Raw genomic sequence first — 8,996 nt, forward strand, 5'->3', positions numbered from 1 at the left:
GCAATTCCTAATAGAGTCCTGGGTTTCTTTATTTTCTATTCTTTATGTTTGTTAAACTAGAAACTCAACACATTCTGTATGTGTCCCAACTCATGAATCTGATAGGAGCTTTTGTGATTTTAATTCTAGCATGTCTATTTTTCTCCTAATATCAATATTTCTCTTTAAAAATAACTTTGGTTTACATAAAATTCATCAGAATTAAGGAAAGTTGTTAGTTTTCTATGGGGAATGTGCATTTTAAACAAAAGCATGGAGGAGATGCCCAAAGTGAGTGATGCAGCCAGGCATGGAGGCACGTACCTGGAATCCCAGCATCCAGAGCCCAGTCTTGGCTACACAGGGAGACCTTGTCGAAACAATGGGTGGTTATGGCCAATGGCTCTACCAAGCAGTTATTGAGATATTGGACTCTGAAGCTGAGGAGAGAAGGTAGCACTGAAGATGAACATGTATTTGGATATCAGAGTCATAAAGGCTGTATTAAGGGCTAGGATATCACTGTATATGCAGTCATCTGAGAGCCAGAGAAAAAAGAAGAGTTGAAAGCCCAACTGTAGGGATCAGAAGAAATGGAAAATATAAAGGCCAAGTAAAAGAGCTGATGTCTACCCCTAAGAGGGGGGAAGAAAACAAAGAAGACACATGCTCCAAAAGCCAAAGAAAAATGTTGCTTCACCTAACAGGCTGGTCCTTAGACGCATGCAGAGAAGGGGAAGTATCCACATACATACTGAGCAAGCCAATAAAGCAAGCTTGAGGTTGCTAAGCTCAGTTGATGGTGTTGCTAGTCTGTCTGGTTGTGGTGATTCTCTCCAGTCAGGGAAGAAAGGAAGCCAAAGGGTGGAAATGGAAGACAGTCGCTGTACCGGGCTTTTTCTTTTCTTCGGGGCCACCAACCAACTCTCAAATCATGACACAAAAGATTAGTTATGAGCGCTTGGCCTAGCTTAGGCTCATTCTGGCTAGTTCTTTTAACTTAACCTGTTTCTCTTTCTCTACCTTTTGACTCAGGGCTTCTTACTTGTCTTTCCTTCCGTATCTCTTACTTTCACTGCTGCTCGCGTCTGGCTGGCTGGTGGCTGCCTGGCTTTCTGCCTCAGGTGTGTCCCTTGTTCTCCCCTCCTCCTCTCATGACTTCCCGAGCCTAGATTTTACCTCCTATTTATTCTCTCTCCACACCAGCCTCATCTAGCCTTTCTCTGACCAGCTATTGGCCATTCAGCTTTTTATTACATCAAGCAGGTGCCTTAGGCAGGTAACCAATGCAACACACCTTTACGTAACTAAACAGGCATCCTTACATCACTACACAAATGCAGCATCAACAAATGTAACACACCTTTACACAGTGAAAGTAATATTCTTCAACATAAACAAATAGAACACGTTTGCCTAGTTAAAATAATATTCTACGGCAACTCATCCGGTGTGAGGGCTAGCCAGGTGAGTGAGGTAAGAAGAACGGACAAGAGGCATGCAGCACTTTCAAGACTATGACTGCAGGAATAGCTGGTGCCATATCATGAATAAGCTCACAATGGCTTCAACTGCATTCACAAGACTGCATATGATCAAGGCATGGGAATCCCAGCATGGGTGGGGGAGAGGCTCGCAAACTCACCTCTAGGCGAATTACTGTTGCTAATTGGTGGATGTAGGAGATGGAGAAGGTGGTTTCCTCAAGGAAACAGCTCCTGATAGGCTATCACACTCCAGTGGACAGCCCTACCACCGTGCATGTCCTGGCATGATGAAGTGAACTCACTGGGTTTTAAATAGAATACATGAAGTTGGGAGGTAAAAGTTGAGGGGATATGGGAAGCATTGGAGGGGAGAAAGGGGGATGTGGAGTTTATCAAAACACATGATATGCATTATGCAATTTTCAGAAAGAAGGAAAGAATGTTATCTAGCCTGGGAAGGAAGAAATAAAAACAAGAGGAAAAGTTTATATTAAAAGTGGCCTACCAATCTTTTGCAAGTAATTATTTTGCCATGTATACATGCACATGATATATATGTATGTATATATATACATAGAAAGAGTCGATTTCTAAAAATAAAATTATTATATCCAAGGCTACAAATGTTTTAAGTAATTGACTCATGGCAAAGTTGTTTTCAACAGAGCCGATGCCACTTAAACCAGATGGGCAAACTATATTACCTGTATCACAGCCTCTGGCCATTGTCCACTCAGCACACAAGGTCTAGTTAATAGTAAACGGTCCCTGAAAAACCCCAGTAAACTAACTCCTAACTCTCTCTGATGCTTTTTCTTGACTCTCCCATTTTCAATCAGAGTAAACTAAACTTTTCTACACTAATTCTGCTCTGATTCTAAATCCTTTTCATAGCTACAAATTCTTCGTTCAAAAAACATTAAGCAAACTTTTAAATCATAATGCACATAAAAAAGTGAATAAAAAACTGGTGAAGATTTTTTTAAATAACATAATTCAAAGTAAATTCCCACCCCTTTGTTTCTTGCCTTTCAAATCAGTGTTTATCTAAGAGACCTAAGAGCCTTCCCAGGAGTCCTTAAGTCCAAAGTTTATTCCTAAGTAACAGCGGAGACAAGCAGAGCGGAAATGAAATGGTCACGGAATCAGCCGTGCACGCATTTCTGGAAAGATTTAGGAAACTCAATAGAGCAATGCTCTTTAAATTGTTATGGCACACAGAAGACAGACAGCGCTGTGACTTGAGTAACTTGGCAGACATCTTATTTCCTCTCCAGTTCTCTTCGACCTTTCAGGACGACAGGAAGACCAAGACACCTTCTGATCTAAATATTTTAAACAACCAGAGGCTGAAGTCGGGAAAGGCAGCTGGTCAGTAATTAGACTTTAGGCAGTGATCATCTCCCAATCCATGTCGCCTCCTGTCACCCCCACACTGGACAGGGAATGAACAGTAAAACGCAGATGAAGATGTTTCTGAATGATGGGAGACAAAGCACCAGTAACTTCCGGTGATGCCAGGCAGCAAGGTACACTTCTCTGTGTTCTACTAACAAAGAAAAATTCATCTGTGAGGATGGTGAATAGTATGTGGTCCTGTAGGTCTAACTGTTGTTGCTTTACATTTAGTCTAGAGACGGGAGGGTGGGTAAATTTCTTGGAGACATTTATCTAATTATTCCCTTAAATCAGCACGAAGACAGTAACTAGAGGGTAGGAGATCTTACCTCTAAGACATTTTTTGCTTCATATTTATCAAAATAATAAGCAATCTACTAAAATTACCAATGAACCAATTTTAAAAGCTAAGAAACACTGGGAATAATAACCATGACAGTCACCAATTTTTCAGGGAGTTGAGACATGCAAAGCATCTTATCAGAAGAAAGCACGCTGACAACTGTAAAGTCTGCTTTATTCTAAAACGTGATGCCCTGTAAGGAACAATACTGCATAAGCAGACTGTATTCCATCTAATATGAAGGTAAATGTGGGACTGGTGAGGTGGCTCACCTGGTAAAAAGGCACTTGTACCAAGTCTGGCGACCTGAGTTCAATCCTCTAGAATCAAATGGTGGAAGGAAAGAATTAAATCCAAAACTGCCTGGCCTCTGCCCTGGTCCATACTCTCACCATGGTCAGTGCACACACACACACACACACACACACACACACACACGAATAAATGCAATTTAAATACCTTAAGTCCAGCTGAAGATGCAGCTTCAGTGGCACTTGAAGGCCTTAGAACCAATCCTGGCACTGAAAGAAACAAAATAATTAAAATCCCATAGGACAAACTCTAGTATGAGGGCATGTGTTGGAAAGTTCAAAGTGAATTTTTAAAAATCAATTTTTAAAAAAAAATGTTTGAATGCAACACATATTGGCCAAGGTTTATCAAGGAGTTGTTTTAACATCCCTTCGTACAAATAATCAATTAGTCACAGTCATTCAAGGAACTCATTAAATAAACTGGAATAATTAAATTCCCTCCCCTCTCTTTACTCCCTTCCTGAAACTGAGACTAGAAAAGCCTATTAGCAGGTCCATCTTCAGGAAAGCAGGCTTGCTGACACCATGGCAACGGGCTATCACACAAAAGGGATCAGTGTTGAGAGTCTGGGAGAGCCAGTGCAACACATCCCTAATGGGGAAAACTCAGCGTGGTGGCCAGGTAATATGGTTATCCCAGGCACTAGACGCATATTGCTTCAATTATTAAACTACACAGCTGCAAAGAGAAACATCTATGGCTCTTTTTGTAGACCTATTTGGAAGGGGATCATTTCTCGTGTCTCCTGCGGGTGCTCTATCTCAGGTTCTTCTTGCTCTTCTCTGGCTGATTCTTTCTTCTGCTTTCCATTAGCTGAACTGAGTTTGTCAAAAAACCACTGTGAAAAGTTTCCTTCCCCGGTAATGAGGGACTCTTACGTTAGGTCTTAGGAGATTTCACAACCCTCTTCCCCATGTCCTGAGAGGCAAGGTAGGACCAGGTGGTTGGTTTTGCCCATAATAGCATTCTATTTGGAGCTACTGATACCCAACCCTGTGGTTACTGCCACTAAGAATTTAGAACATTTACAAAGAAATGTCTACTAAAGTGCAGATGCCCAAGGACACTCTGAGAAAATGTAACACAATATTTAAAAATATATATGAAAACTTTCTGACCATCTTTTTTAAAATGTCCTTACTAGATACTAAATCACTGGATTATCTTTATAAAATGCCTAAGATTGTATTGATTATTGAGATATTAAGAGTATCTCTGGGACCATAGAAAGGACAACACCCTCCCCACATACACATACAAAACTCCACAGGCTATCAAATTTAAAAGATCCCAGGACCGGGTATAGGTTACCTATTTTTGAGTTGTTGGTTAGCGATAAGCCATAGACCCACACCTTCAAACATTATAAACTCTTGTTGTTGTTCCTGGCTAGCCTCCAAAACTTGATGCTAAGACCTTATTGCTGAAGGCATTCCCTACACCAGTCACAGAAAACAGAAAAATGAGCCGATAACCAACCTGGCAGCTTCATTCCTACCAGCCAGCTTTCATAGTTATGGGAGATCCTGGGCATAATAATCAGGAGAAAGTGTCATCACTAGGATTCTCTAACTGTGAATCCCTGCCAGCTACATTACCAACTTGCCTGAAAAGATATACCCACTGTTGCGATGGTGACATGAATATTATGCCAACCACTTTATAACTGGATTAAAGCCCATTCCACGGGGTGGCACCTAGGTATCTAGTAACAATAACTATGGGGGCACAAAAAACTATGACTGGATTGGTAATGGAGCTAGGGGAAAACCTAGTTGTATGAGTCCATTAAGTCAGTGGTTCTCAACCTGTGGGTTGAAACCCATCTGGGGGGTCAAACGACCCTTTTCATGATTTCCTAACACCATCCTACATATTAGATACTCGCAGACACTTATCATCCATAACAAAATTACAGTTATGAAGTAGTAACAAAAATAATTTTATCATTGGGGGCCACCACCACAAGAGGAACTGTATTAAAGGATCGCAGAATTAGGAAGGTCGAGAACCATTCTGTTAACTAGGCATAGTTATAAACTGCCCCCTACATTCTTATCTTATACCTAGAGATTAGTCTACCTCTCAACCCTCACCAGAGAAGCTTCCTTTAGGCATAGTTGGTGATGAAGACAGAGGCCCACAGCCAGTCAACTCGTGGAGAATGAAAGCCGATGGAATTCTCAGCTTGAAACGGGACATCTACAACATACCACTTCCCCTAGAAGTTCAGGGATCATCAAGGAAGAGGGAACTGAAAGACTATAAGAGCCAGAGGGAAGGGTGTGTGCAGCGAAACGGTATTTGTTGAACATGACAGCAAAGCTGCCCTCCATGAACTCATAGTGGCAAAGATTGCACCCACAAGACTGTCACAAAGTGAGCCAACCAAAATCCCAACACAGACAGGGGAGGGGGTTCCTGAAGTCCCAAGCCTGTCTGAGGAGCGATTGGCAAAGGATGGCTGCTGAGGAGGAAGAGTCAGCTCTTCTTGGGAATGTAGGCTCTGAGGGAATGCCCATGCTCCAATATCTATACCCACTCACATAGAGACAGCAGTCTATGGACTCAGTGGGTATTAAAAGAGAGTGAGGAATAGAGAGAGCACATGGATGGGGGAAAGGAAAAGTTGAGAAGTAGGTGAGGAATTGGAGAAAGGGGATGGGGACATGGATTGGCTCTATATACATTATATGCATGCGTGAATATTAAATATAAACTACATTCTTAACTGTTGCTTGTCTCACAGGTTTTCCATATCACCTACTAAAGATAATAGATTCTGGGAGAAATCTTGATTTTTTTCTACCAAAAAAAAATGATGAATGATAACTAGGGGTTCCTTGGGCAGTTTCATATCTAGATACCTCCCAAATCAAATCAGTCCTAGAACTCACCACTTGCACTGGGATTTGGAAATATGATTCACTGAGGGGATCCACAGGAACTCCAAAAGGAACGTTTCTGAAGGGAGTCAGGCTTCTGCCTCTCAGCTCTCCAGAGGAAGACAGCAATGGCCAATGCCTTCTGAAAGGACCTCAGTCATTCCAAAAGATTCAGCTCAATAGATCCAAAAACGCTTTCGTTTCATCATTGATTATCAGGTGTAATGGTTACTCCTGACAACCAATGTAATTGGATTAGCTAAGAGATCCATGAAGCACACTGTAGGCATGTCCATAATGACACTTCAGGAGACAATTAGGTCTTGAGAGCTATGCCTGATACAGAGAATGGATTGGTTCCTTGGTGGGCTCAAAAGAAGCTGGCATTATTGGAAGGTGATGAGAGGTAGGGAGCGGAGCCTCAATGGAGGAAGTAGATCAGTGTGGCCTGAGTCCTTGATGTTGTATCTGGCTCCTTTCTGTAACATTCCCTTTGCTTCCCGGCAGCCAAGATGTGACGTCCACTACTCTGAAATACCCTCCACCAGGATGGACTGAAAAGCATCTCTGAATTATTTTGCTCTGAAAGCACAAATCAGAGCAAACCCTCCCTCTCGTGGACTGCTTCTGCCGAGTGTTCCAATTACAATGATGATCAAGTAACCAACAGAGCCTACCTCAGGTCTAACCAGCTGGAGAGACTAGGCAGAGGAACATGACTCCTATGCTTGGACGAGATAATAGGAAGGAGAGAAGAGGAACACGGAAGAGAGTGTTTTTCTTGTACTACATACAGGTTAAAATCGTGTTTATTAAGCAATATCAATTAATATGGAAAACATAATAAAACAGCAATAATAAAAAAATTAATGAGAGAAAAGTGAGCAAACTGAGAGTACAGATTTTAGGATGTAGCAACAAAACTAGACACAAGACAAAGAAATGAGAGGCACTGCCTCTCCCCAGTTGCTATGGAAAGACTTCCCTCTTTCCCCAGAGACAGGAAGTCACTCAAGATTCTAGGAGAGCAATTTTAGTAATGACTATGGTAAACAAGATACCTTAGTTATGCTTCTATTGCTGTTATAAAACACCCTGACCAAGACAACTTACAAAAGAAAGTATTTAATAGGGATTATGGTTCCAGAAGGCTAGAGTCGACCATAGTGAAGCAAAGGCGTGGCTTCAGGAACAAGAGCACATTGAGAACGGGATGCATCTTTTGATAGCTTAGAATCCACTGCCAGTGACGTACCTCCTCCATCAAGGCCACATCCCCCAGCCCTCCCCAAACAAACAACAATTCGAAACCAAGTATTCAAACGCTCAAGAGGACTTATGGGGAAGGGGGGTTATCTCATTCAAACTACCACACAGGACAAGGCAATAAAATAGTTAACACATTAAAATAATCTGACACTCAGAGTGTCTTCAGGATTTTAAACAAAAATGGGGTTTTATATGATACTGATGATTTTTTTTAAAGTGTTTTAGATAAAATTTAGTGGAACCAGGCCTGTAAATTGGGGTGCTCCTGTGTCCTTTCGGGGCACTTTTCCTGGGATTAACAAATATGCATGAGTTCCCACAAATGCTGGGTGACTGGGTTAGCACAGTAGACCCAGACTTAATGAACTCGCAAAGCTAAGGACAATGTGTTGGTCCAGGTATGAGAAAGGAATACTTTGTATTTCAGAGAAATAGACTTTTCCAAAGCCGGGCAGTGGTGGCGCACGCCTTTAATCCCAGCACTCACAGGAGGCAGAGGCAGGTGGATCTCTGTGAGTTCGAGGCCAACCTGCTCTACAAGAGCTAGTTCCAGGACAGGCACCAAAGCTATAGAGAAACCTTATGTCAAAACACACACACACACACACACACACACACACACACACACACACACACGAGAGAGAGAGAGAGAGAGAGAGAGAGAGAGAGACCAAATAGAGTTTCTAGACATAAAACTGAAATTTTCTATAGATTAAGCAATGGGTTAGGTATGGCCAAAGAGGGAACCAATGAGGTAGAATTCAAAGCTTTATAGTCTCACCCAGATGACAACATGGAAAACTGAATTCATGAATAAATATGAGAAAAAAAGTGAGAGGATGTAGTAAACAACCCAGAAGAAAATAATTGAGAGAACAGGGAGGGTGAACACTGAAGACAGAACACGTGAGAATGCTCTACTACGGACGATAGATTTCAATACTCAGGTCACAAAGCCCAGGCAGGAAGCTGAAAGACACATGACCATCAACCAGCAATACCCAAGTAGGAAAAGTCTTTTAAAAACTAAATTAATAATTAATTTCTTACAAGATAAAGAAACCCAAGTTTGACAGCCTGTCTTAATAATATTGAAAAAAATATCAGTCTGTCTACAACTATATAATGTGGGCAGAGTTGATACATAGTAAAGAAGTTGTATTGGCATTAAAATACCGAGCCCCAGCCCCTGCTCAGGCATGTGCCACACAGCCATGCAATTGCCCCTTTCCTGGGATGTCCCCTCATCTAGCAACTGAGTGACAGAATGTGAGTCCCAGGACCATTGCACACTTTCTCGGGCTCTCTGGATCCCCTGTC

Source organism: Alexandromys fortis, unplaced genomic scaffold (assembly GCF_014885135.2).
Source record: "Alexandromys fortis isolate MF-2015 unplaced genomic scaffold, M_Fortis_MF-2015_v1.1 scaffold_22, whole genome shotgun sequence".
NCBI classification, from domain to species: Eukaryota; Metazoa; Chordata; class Mammalia; order Rodentia; family Cricetidae; genus Alexandromys; species Alexandromys fortis.